At 44.4% G+C, this 11219-nt stretch overlaps 1 long non-coding RNA gene across 1 annotated transcript; it reads left to right on the top strand.

Annotated features, from left to right (window-relative positions):
- Nucleotides 1-8985: 8985 nt before the first annotated feature.
- Nucleotides 8986-10834, top strand: LOC309526940. Its single transcript, XR_014217030.1, has 3 exons — nt 8986-9055; nt 9769-9847; nt 10730-10834. It is a non-coding gene; the product is annotated as an uncharacterized lncRNA (long non-coding RNA).
- Nucleotides 10835-11219: the final 385 nt, after the last annotated feature.

Here is an 11219-nt window from a genome sequence, read left to right as displayed (position 1 = left end):
CGCCCCCGCCCCGGGCTACGTCACCCTCGCCGGCGATGTCAGCGCGCAGCCACGCCCCCTGCCGGGCTCGCGGGGCTGCGGCGCCACCTGCTGGGCTGCCGCTCTATGAGGGAGGCGGGAAGCGCGACCCGGGGCGGAAAGAGCAACAGCGCCTCAAGCGGCTGCTTGCTGCTCCTGCTGTTGTTATTGGGTCAAGTTGTCGTCCCTCGCCCCGCCTTGGGGGAACGTCTCCGGCGCCCCTCTGTACTAAAATGCTCTCACGCTGCATTTTCCCTTAGTCTTATTCTTACTAGAAATAGTAGAATAAGAATAAGAATTCTATTATTTCTACCCCACCCATCTGGATGGGGTTTCCCCACCCTGGCTGGGTGGCTCACAGCAAATATAAAACCATAGTGTGGTTTTATATATATTTATGTGTGCACCCTCATTTTTCACTCATAGGTCTCAAGGTAACTTACAGGGTTTTTTTTAAACTGCCAAAAAAGCCCCCCACTCATTAAAAAACGAGCATAGGTAGATAGATATTCTATTAAAAGCATACAATCACAACAACAAAAAAGCTCTTACAGGCCTTTCTTTCCTGATGCATCCACAATAGCTACACATTGAGGAGAGTAGTTTCACCACCAAATTTCACTGCAGCTAATCTAACCCAGGCATGGAGGCAGTAGAGAGAAGAGTTTGAACTCTCATCTGGTTCTTGCTTTGAAGAGAGAGGAGGAAAATCACAAAGTAAAGCTGTCCTATTGCCTTACTGGAGACAAGGGGCAAGAAGGACATGTCTCTTGGCCTGATCACTGGCAGTACTCTGGAGGAGATATTTTAAGGCACTGGATGAATACTGTATACCTGAACAAAATGAAACAGTGGGACACTGTCAAGTTCTTTATGAGGGAACATGGTGCTGAAGGCAGATGCTTATGTTGCTGTGTTAAGAACTCTAGCATCAACCTGTAATTTTAGGGTGACTCATCAGATTCACAATTGTTTGGGGGACAAGAGATCAGCATTTGCATGAGCAGCTGTTGCGAGAAACCAGTTTAACACTACATCGCTGCCTGGATGTACGCAGGTCAGCAGAACTTTCTAAAGCAAGAATTAGAATATTAGCAGGCACCCAAGAGACACAGGTGCATGCTGTCCAACAGTCCAGACATCACTATAAATAGGATGTGCCACCTAGTGGAGGAGCATGCAGGAGACAATGCCTGTATTGCGGGAAACAACATGTAAAGAGAAAAGAAAAATGCCTAGCATATGGACAGCACTGCAAAGCATGCGGCAAGTTTTCAAAGCTAGTGCAGGAAGGTGAAATCTCAGAGACAGATAGTAAAAGCAGTGCAGGAAGACAGTGATGAATCTAAGCACTGGGATGATGTCCTAAGCTGATTTTGGGATCACCGTTAGTGAGAAATACTGGGGCAGTGGAGATCAGTACCCACCCCTACTGCACTCTTTGCTCATATGCTTTTGACCGAATTTTTTTCTCCCTTTCAGCTGCAATCAGCTGCCAGTGACACTGGTTAATGTAAAGACATACTGTACATTGAACTGTGTCACCAGCTGCTTATTATGTACAACAAGACTACAGTGGTACCTCGGGTTACATACGCTTCAGGTTACATATGCTTCAGGTTACAGACTCCGCTAACCCAGAAATAGTACCTCAGGTTAAGAACTTTGCTTCAGGATGAGAACAGAAATCGTGCTCTGGCGGCCTGGCAGCAGCAGGAGGCCCCATTAGCTAAAGTGGTGGTTCAGGTTAAGAACAGTTTCAGGTTAAGAACGGACCTCCAGAACAAATTAAGTACTTAACCAGAGGTACCACTGTATCCTGAAACCTGCGGGCAAGTGCAGACGTGTTCTTTTTTTACATTCGAGAAGCATATCAATTTTATGAAATAAATAAGTAAAGGAATGGCAAACAAATTGGAACAATTAGATGTAAATCCACTGTAAAAACACAAAGGTTTTTTTGTTTTGTTTTTACAGTCTGTAGTGGGCCAAGGCTTGTTTGTTTGTTTGTTTGTTGCTGGCTATTATGTTGAAAAAAGCTCCAGAGTGCCAGTTCTCACACACTCCCTTTTGGCTCTGCCTGCACAGTTTTCTAACATCCTGGAAGTGATGCTAGCCAGGCGGAAAGCAGAGATTGCTCCCTTCACTCTTGCCAGGAGTGGGGAGAGGATGAATGAGGACAAGGGAATGAGAGGGGAGGCTGGGTATTGCCTGCAGGCATCTCTAGCGTAAGCAATGTGGTCGCTTTCAGAACATTTAAATGTTCAGTCACCTTATACTTGAGAGAAACTGTCACCTTCAAGACGCACCTTTATTAAGGGACTGTACTATGTAAATGCATGCAAAACAGAACTGATTAGTCACTTGCCAAGTTTTCTTTATTTTTTAAACAGAACACAGTTCTATTCATTTAAAGCATCTGAAATTGGTATGACAATCCCAGTGAAAATGAACTGTACGGAGCACATATCTCCTTTCACTCTCCGCTACCTGACAAGGACAGAGAGAGAGGCACAGTAAGACTGAAAGGCTGATAATGGAAAACAGAGAATAAAAGGAACTGTTTCAAGGCTTGACTATGACAGTCTTTTTCATGAGTTATGGCAGAGGCAAGAAAGCAGAACGATCCAACAGAGCTTGGGAGCTACACAAGTAAAAACACCGGGGGGGGGGCGGGGCGGATTGAAAGTTGTATCTAACAAGGCCCTAGCCACAGTAGACATTAAAATTAATTCTAGGACTAACCACAGCCCCAACTGCATGAATGCCCCACAAATACTTTTTTTTTAGACCTGTAAATAAAAGAGGCTTCCATGTATTATTCAAGCCATACCCACATTTAAAGCACATTGCTTCTCCCAAAGAATCATGTGAAGTGTAGTTTGTTAAGGTGCTGAGAATTGTAAATCTATGAGAGGTAAACTGCAGTTGCTATGATTTATTTTATTTGTTTGAGGGAGCCAGGTGCTTCAAAATGGGCTTTAAATGTATAGTATGGATGTAACCTTATCAGTCTCTGAATTGAGATTGAAAGCTGGCTCTTGAGTCTTTACAGAGTGTTATAGCTCCAAGTACAGAGCTCCAAGGACAAAGGACTGTTAGATTGCCACAAGTGGAATCTGCAACGAAGTGTTGCAGCATGGAGTTCTCTTGCTGAGAATTCCAACCAGCCAGCCATTCCCGCCTTCCTGGATACTCCATGTCATTTCCACTCCCACTGAGTTTTTCCTTTTCTGAGCTTCCTTCCCTCCCCAACCAAAATCAACCAGCATTCCGTGGCTTCAGAGAGTCCTCATAAGTCTTTTGCAGAGTTCCCATTGTAATTTTTTTCGTAGGCAGTTGTTTGTACTTTTGCAAACCTTGGGGTTCCTCCAAGATTGCTGATAACTCTCGTGTTTGTGTGTCTGGCCTCTCTCTCTCTCTCTCTCTCTCTCTCTCTCTCTGTGTGTGTGTGTGTGTGTGTGTGGCTAACAATATCCATGAAGCTTTAGTTCAGCAAATGCTCAGTAGAGGGCGATCGGAGCTTGCAAAACAGAGCTCTTTCGCTATCCAATTCCTTTGTAAATTACCAAATATAGAAAAGCCCTCGAGCTCTGCCTTCTGCTTTCTTTGAACTGTTTTGTTTTGCTTTCGGAAGTCATGGTTTACTTTTATTCCCTACCAGCTAAAAATAAAAAATATAAAAATGCACAGATCTAGAACAGTGTGGCAACATGCTGTGGCATGATCTTTTGCAGGCAATGGCCTAATTTGCCAACTTTCGGGTATGTGAGATTTTCACCCCAAACAGATATGGATTGAATCTAGTGGTAGATGACTGAAAGGATGGTGGAGAGCAGAGTGGGTGAAACTAGGAAGCAGGAGTCTGGTGAGCAAAAAAGTAAGATGGCCAAGAAAGCACAAATGAGGTGAAAGCTAGCTTTCCCAGAAGGAGACCAGAAATAAACAGGTGCCTCCCTCCCTCCTTGTAAGAAGAGCCTGCTCGATCAGACCAAAGGCCCATCTGACCAGCATCCTGTTCTCACTGTGGCCAGCGAGATGCCCATGGGATGCTCACAAGCGGAACCTGAATGCTACAGCACTCTCCCTTCTTGTGATTCCCAGAAAGAGGTATTCAGAAGCATAGTCCCGTCAACAGTGGAGGCAGAATGTCACTAATATGGCTTGTAGTCAGTGAGAGCCTTATTCTCCATGAATTTGTCCAGTCATAGGAACACACCCTGCCAATGCACATAGCACTAAAATGGAACCCCCAAGAACTTTACACAAGACCCCCCTCCCCCGGCCAAGTTTGCCAAATCATGGACTGACTGATGGTAAGCAAAATACATATTGGACAATTCCCATTGATTCTGCCTGATTACTCAGTCATGGTGACCTGGCCCCAAACCAAGAAAGGACTGAGGGGATCTGATAAACAGGTCTCAGTCATCTCCCAGGAAAACACAAGAGTTGAGACTTTTTACACTAGATGTTTCCCGGCCAACAGGCTGTGCCTAACCCAGCTGAGAAGGTCATCTTCTTGATCTTGTATGTCTTTCTCACATTCATACTCCCCACATTCCTCCAACAAGCCCAAGGTGCCATACATGCTTCTCCCTCTCCCCATTTTATCTTCACAACAACCCTGTGAAGCGGGTTTGGCTGAGAGACAGTGACTGGCCCAAAGTCATCCTCAGTGAGCTTCATGACTGAGCGGGCATTCAAACCCTGGTTTTCTAGGTCATAGCCCAACAGTCTCAGCATTACACTACACTGACTCTCTTTCTTTAATTTTCAAAATGGCAACTGCATGAGATGAGCAGGAGCAGGTCTGTGGGGACTGGGGAGTATGCCCCTTTCACCCCATGCCACCATCCTGAGGAAAACTCTCCTCTGAGCTGCTGTTAGCCCCCAAAATAACAGCTGTTATTGGGAACGTCTAAAAGAGGCATGATAAATGTACGGACACATTGCAATGTCATGGCTGTTTGGGCAACAAGGACCAGGGCAGGAAAAAGAGGAGGCAGGTGCATCATATTCTGGCTCATCAGGGAGCTGCAAGGTCCAGAGCCGTCTCTGTCATGCCATTGCCAGAGGTGGAAAAAACACAATGCAGAGATCCCAAAAAATAGACCGGAGGCAATTGTACTTCATTCAGCAGAGCTTTTACTGCTACCATTTATACAAATATGCTTAAATCTGCAGGGATGCTTGCAAACAGCAATCTATGCTTGGATCTCATGCTGGCCTAAGACATTTTGCAGCCCTTAATATATGCTCCATGCACATGCACCTCTCAGCTTATGCTACCTAGGCATGGTGTTTTGGCATTGCTCTTTCATGTTCTCAAGGAATCCTTCCCAGGGAACAACTTTTGGACTGTATGATGTTCCACCAGCATCTTAAAAAGTCATGTTGCCCAACTACTTCAGTTACTTGTGCATTTGGGCACTGTTAAAGCTATAGAAAAGGTCCATTCTAAACCCTTATTTACTTGCCTAGGATGGGAGCAGATGACAGGTTTTCTGTTCTGGTAATTTGAAAGAGGGATCACTGCTCATGGTCATATAGAATCATCTAGTTGCAAGTAATCTAGTTGAGAGCCAGTGTGATATAGTGGTTAGAGTATTGAGCTAGGATCAGGGAGAACAAGGTTCAAATCTGCACTTGGCTATGAAGCTCATTGGGTGACCTTGGGCTATTCACCTACCTTGTTATGGGGAGTAAACGAGAAAAGAGAGAACCATGTACACCACGTTGCATTTCTTGGAGAAAAAGGTGGTATATCAATGCAATCAATCAATAATAATTTTGCCTCTAATTCTTGGGGAGATGACCAAAATGTGGGCATGATCAATGCATGGATGGAGGAGCAGGTTGAACCCCACCAGCACCTCCAACAGATCTTCTTTGCTGAGCTTCTACATGCACAAGAGACATGTTCAGTATATAGTGGTCAGGAGCCAGACCACTGGGCACAATCCTACTCCTCCACATTATCCCCACAATTTGGCACCTACACAGGGCCTTACTAACCAGGGTTTGCAGGGGATTGGAGAGTTCCACTAAAAGAGACAAATCAACAAAAGTGGTTTGCCTTTCTCAACTTGTTTTGAATGCTCTTGAAATGTATTGTCTTTTCTTTATGATCTCTCTGGATCAAACAGGAATGGAAAGTTGGCAGGCTGCACAGATGCAAACAGGTTTCATTCCCACTGGGTGCGAATGCAATGTTTGTCGATGCAAATGCAATGTTTCGGGGCCAGCTCTGTGCTATCCTAAATTATCATGCTGCTTGGTCTACAATAAAACACCAGGCCAGAGATGGGGTATGGTTGTGATTGCACGACAGGCACCCTTGGCCCAGTCTGGGACAATAAAGAAAAAATGCACAAAACATTAAAAGCACACAAGAATAATAAAATATTTATTAGAGAACCAACAGCCAAAGAAACAGGCAAACGGAAAATAAATTCAGATGATTCAGATGAATACTGCAAGGTTTTCTTAGAAAACACAATTCATTTCCTTATGAGATTTCATCATATTTATCAGAACAGCAAAACGCCCAAGCTTGAATTATGCACTTTAATTTCCAAGTACTGTATGTCACCAGGAGCCTTTTTCAGTCTTCTTCTTTCCTGGGAAGACTGTGCAACCTCTCGCTCAGTAAACACCTTTCTTGCAAGCACTACTATTTCAAACAATGTCACTACCCCCACCCCCTTTTCTCCAAAGAAACAGGCCGCAAGAATACAGCCTGTTTCTTTGGAGCAAATGGGGGTGGGGCAGTATTGGCTAGTGTCTAGAACATCCTTGCCTGTCAGAGATCTAGTTCCTCCCTTTGCTACCATGTTGCAGATACACCCCTCCCCCCAGGCCTTTCCTCTGTCTGGTGGAAATGACACAAATAGTATCAGTTTCCTTTTAGGAATTATGAGACTGGGAATCCCAATCCCATTGTTGGTGAGGAAACAAGTTCCACCAGTACAGTATGCCCACAATTTATGTAGGAGTTACGTTCCAGGTATTACACCTAAAGTCACAATTAAAAAGGTAAATGACCCCCGACAGTAAAGTCCAGTTGCGAACAACTCTGGGGTTGCTGCGCTCATCTCGCTTTACTGGCCGAGGGAGCCAACATTTGTCCGCAGACAGTTTTTTTTGGTCATGTGGCCAGCATGACTCAGCTACTTTTGGTGAAACCAGAGCAGTGCATGGAAACGCCATTTACCTTCCCACAGGAGCGGTACCTATTTATCTACTTGCACTGGTGTGCTTTCGAACTGCTAGGTTGGCAGGAGCAGGGACCGAGCAAAGGGAGCTCACCCTGTCACGGGGATTCGAACCGCTGACCTTCCGATTGCCACAATTACGTATACGCAAAACACATTGGGTTCAGTGGCGGGTGGGATTGCCAAAGACATTTCCCCCCAAGAACCTTGCTCCCTTTCTGCTCCCTCTTTTATTTTTATTTTTTTGCCACTCGTAAAGCTGAATGCACACAAGTCAAATGTGTGTAAATTGTGGGCTGCCATCTTCCCCTTCCTTAAAAGGTAAGAGCTACAGGAAGAGGGAGATGGCAGGTGGGTGCTTTTTGAGCACCTATAAACCTTTCTCGAGCGCTCAAAGCAAGCGCTCACAAAAGCTCAGCCAGCCCCTTTCAGAGTGAGTAGTGGGATGATCTCTTGATACTCCTGCACACAAAGGGCTTAGATGTAACACAGCCAAATTGTTTAGGATTGGAATACAACAGGCAAAACATATGTAAGTGGTTTGGCTGGCAGCAGTCGTCTCTAGGGATTAAGCCTGCCATGCAGACAGATAGTCCAGGCGCTGTTTATATGAGGAGCAAAGGGGATCCAATTTCTCAGGAATTCCTTATGGAGGTGGGAGAAGGGGGCTGACTCTTCCCTAAAATAATTAAGAAGTGGTGAAGTGCTGTGTATTATTGCTTACATTTTTTTTAATGTTTTGCAGCTTTACTCCAGACTTCCTTTCTGGCTGTTGCACAGTGTACTGGCTCTCCTGGCTTGCCATACCAGTCAGCTCTTAGGCAGTGAGCAGTTTAGTTTGCAGTTCTGCATTAGCAGCACCAGCCTGCTGCATGGTTTGTTCCTTCCATAAACTGTCTTATATTAAAGAAGTCTTCCACCATTTATTGTTATTTATTAAATTTGTTAGTTGCTTTATCTTGCCCAAAGCAACTTACAAACAACCAGAGTTCTGGCAAGTTCTGAGTGTTTTAGTTTTAGCAGACCAACATATAATTAAAAAAACAAACTTAAATGAAGCTTTTAACTTTTAAAAATCCCACACTGTTATTCTTAAACAAACAAAAAATCCAGTGTTCTGCAGGCAGCATTTTGGACAGCCTCATTCCTTGCAAAGCCCACGGACCATAGAGATATATAGGACAATTTAGAGCTGAACGATACACTACAGAATCTGACTCAGGGGATTATTGACATCACACTTGACCCCCAAATAACCTCAGTTTCCCACATTATTCTGTTCCCATCCAGAGCCAATGCACATCCCTAGCATTAAGACCATCTTAACAAAACAGCCAAGATTTTAGAAGCCTAATTTTGACCTTAACAGCCATATTCTTCACTATTTCTCAAAGGAGCTACTAGGCTAATGATGAAATAACAGCCTGAGAGCAGACCCCATCAGCTCCACTTTGCTTCCTGGGGGAGATGAAACACTCATGAAGATTCAGAGCCCTTCTCCCCAGACAGGAACAGAAGACAGAACTCTCTTAAGATTTCTCTGTCAGTACGTTGTTTTTTCCCCAATTGCTGTTAATGCTTTCATTCAAAAGGTGCTTAACGGAGGTAATATTCACAGAGGAGAGGAATTTTAGTGACTGATGAGGGCTCCACAGTTGTAGTGACTTAGCACACATAAAATTCAGACAATAGTTAACAGTTTCACGAGTTTAACAAATGTTTCTTTAAAACAGCAGCTATGACTCAGAACTCAGCATAGAAGCCTGAAATGCACCTGCCACTGTGCCTAACAGAACAATCACATACACGTCTACTCAAAAGTAAGTCCTATTTAGTTCTATGGGAACAGTGTCTAGGGTTGCAGCTTACAGTAATGGAGTATTTGGCAGTACAGTTTGGCAGTCATGGGGCGTTTAGCACAACCATGTCAAGGACCTTCTGCGAATGCCCCCCAAAATCTAAGCCAGGTGTGGCTAACCTGTGGCCCTCCAGATGACGTTGGACTTCCATCAGCCCCAGCCAACATGGCCAATGTTCAGATATTATAGGAGATGTAGGGTGGCAACATCTGAAGGGCCACAGTCTAGCCACCCCTGATTTAAGGCAAGGTACCAGGGAGAGGACCTTCTCAATGGTGGCCCCCAATTATGAGATGCTTTTCCTATGGTATACTTTGTTGACTTTTCAGTGCCAGGCAAAGTCCTTTTCTATTTTCCCCAGTCTTAATTTTAGTCCCTGCTAAAGGAAGTTGCCTTTTACTGAAGTCAGGCCTTTGCTCCAACTAGCTTAGTATTGTCAACACTGACAATACCGGCAGTGGCTCTCCAGGTTTTCAGACAGCAGATACTGGGGATTGAACCTGGGACCTCGTGTATGCAAAGCAGAGGCTCTGCCGCTGTGCTGTGGCTCTTCTCCAGTTGTTTTAATCTGGCTCTTAAGGTCTTGCTGCCTTTTTAGCTTGTGTTTTATTATAGTTCCATTTTGTTCTGCTTTATTTATTTATTTTGTTTCTGTGTGTTTTCCTTTTATGCAGAACTGCCCTAGGAATTTCTGTTGACAAGTGGGATAAGAAGAAATAAATATTCCACCTTCCTGCAAATGGAGAAAGAAGGGTAAGCATCAACACCCCCCCCCAAGTTTCATTTATAAGATTCACTTAATTAATGGAAGCCCAGTGATCAGTGTTATCAGCTTGCACTTTGTATGGTATGAGGATCACTGTAACATCCTTGCAGGTGGTGCGAAGTAGTACGGCCTCGATTGACCTGCTGTAGTTCCTGTTTCTCATTTGCTGCAATATTCAGCTGCTATTTTACGATCGGATGTAGCTACACGGCTCAGCCTGACCACAATATTTTGCAGGAAATGTCACATTTCTGCATAGAATGATACATGGTCATATAGCAACAATGAGTAAACCCAGCATTTCTTTTCCTCTAGGAGATGGCAGCTATTTCACTGTGCAGGAATATAAGATGGCAGAAATTTCCATTCCAATATGTATTCATCATAAACGATGCTGTTTCTTTTCCGCTGCAGTTTGTCTTCTGCCCAGTAGTATGTTATTCACCTTGCAAATTTAACATAATTTCAGTTGTGATGATTATTGGTATGGTTATGTGACTTCACACCACGAATTCAATCCTGCTTGCTTTGGGCGTGCCACCCTGCACAGAACTGGCTGGCACACTTGTGTTCTGCAGGAAGCAGGACTAAACTGCCCATGCAGCAGCTGATATGCAGGGAGTTCAGTCCCGCTTGGTTCAGGAGCACGAGAATGTTCCATGTGGGGAACATTTTCACACATCTATACCCTGCATAAATATAAATGTAAAACCATGTGAAAAATAGTTCATCCATGATGTGCCATTTGGGGGCTTAGAAACAACAATGATATGAGCAAATACCACTTGTCTTCCCTTGACTTATTTCCATTCTGGGATGCAAACAAGCAGTCTGTTTCAATTTCTATATCTGCCCCTGTTTTATTGCAGGATTCTCTGACATCCCTTCTTCTGTGGTATGAACCCGGAGCCTATGAGCTCCATCTGCCTGCTGTCTATTGGATGAGGAGTGCAATGGCACTCCTTGCAAAGGGCCTCATATTCAGTTCCTGGAACTTCCAGGTAAATGGATCAGAACAGATAATGTGAATGGTCTTTGCCTGAGATTCAGGACAGCTGCTGCCAGTCAGGATAGACAGCACTGGGCTACATGGATAACTCGTCTGACCTCGGTAGAAAGGAGATTTCTGTGTTCTTCTTATGGTGCGAGAAAGGGGGCCATTGCTGTGGTTCAGAAGAAGGCCATAAATGGAAGACGTCCAGGAATGACCGCTTAACAATTCCCCTGTAAGAAGACCCCCACACCCCTGAGGCTGCACTATGGCTAATCTTAAATTAGCCAAGGCACAGTTCCAGAGTGAACAGAGGGACTAGATCGTTCAAAGAAACTATGTGCAATAGGCTTTTCTCTTAGCTTTTA

The sequence above is a fragment of the Podarcis vaucheri genome (genome assembly GCF_965113315.1).
Source record: "Podarcis vaucheri genome assembly, chromosome: 2".
NCBI lineage: Eukaryota > Metazoa > Chordata > Lepidosauria > Squamata > Lacertidae > Podarcis > Podarcis vaucheri.
This window is presented reverse-complemented; position numbering and strand designations above follow the sequence as displayed.